The 312-nt window shown below is 33.7% G+C and overlaps 1 protein-coding gene across 2 annotated transcripts in view; it reads left to right on the top strand.

The window, feature by feature from the left end:
* Nucleotides 1-312, top strand: part of arid3a (AT rich interactive domain 3A (BRIGHT-like)) — a 40,320-nt gene that overhangs the window by 32,840 nt on the left and 7,168 nt on the right. The gene's annotated exons all lie outside the window — the stretch shown is intronic.

Here is a 312-nt window from a genome sequence, read left to right as displayed (position 1 = left end):
ACTTTGTGTTTAAATGAATATAATTTAATGAAAAGATTAATGAACGGTTTGATTTTCCGTGCTGGGGAAAAAAGGGAATTTGTCACAGATTAATACCAAACTGTAGGTATTGATTAGGTCTTGTCCCAAGGCATTTTGTCTCATACTCCATATGTCATTAACACTCATAACATATCTAGTTTGAAGACAAGAACACCCTGGTCAGGTTAAGTAATGTCAGCCAGTGTGAGACACATTTAAACCAGAGATCTCAAACTCATATCGTTATCTCATAGGAGAACTACAAGTATATTCTGAAAATATTTCCATTAA

This window comes from Morone saxatilis, unplaced genomic scaffold (genome assembly GCF_004916995.1).
Source record: "Morone saxatilis isolate NCDOM2014 unplaced genomic scaffold, NCSU_SB_2.0 Contig12, whole genome shotgun sequence".
In the NCBI taxonomy this organism is placed as follows: Eukaryota; Metazoa; Chordata; class Actinopteri; family Moronidae; genus Morone; species Morone saxatilis.
Note: the sequence above shows the minus strand (reverse complement) of the source record. Positions and strands in the feature narration are given on the sequence as shown.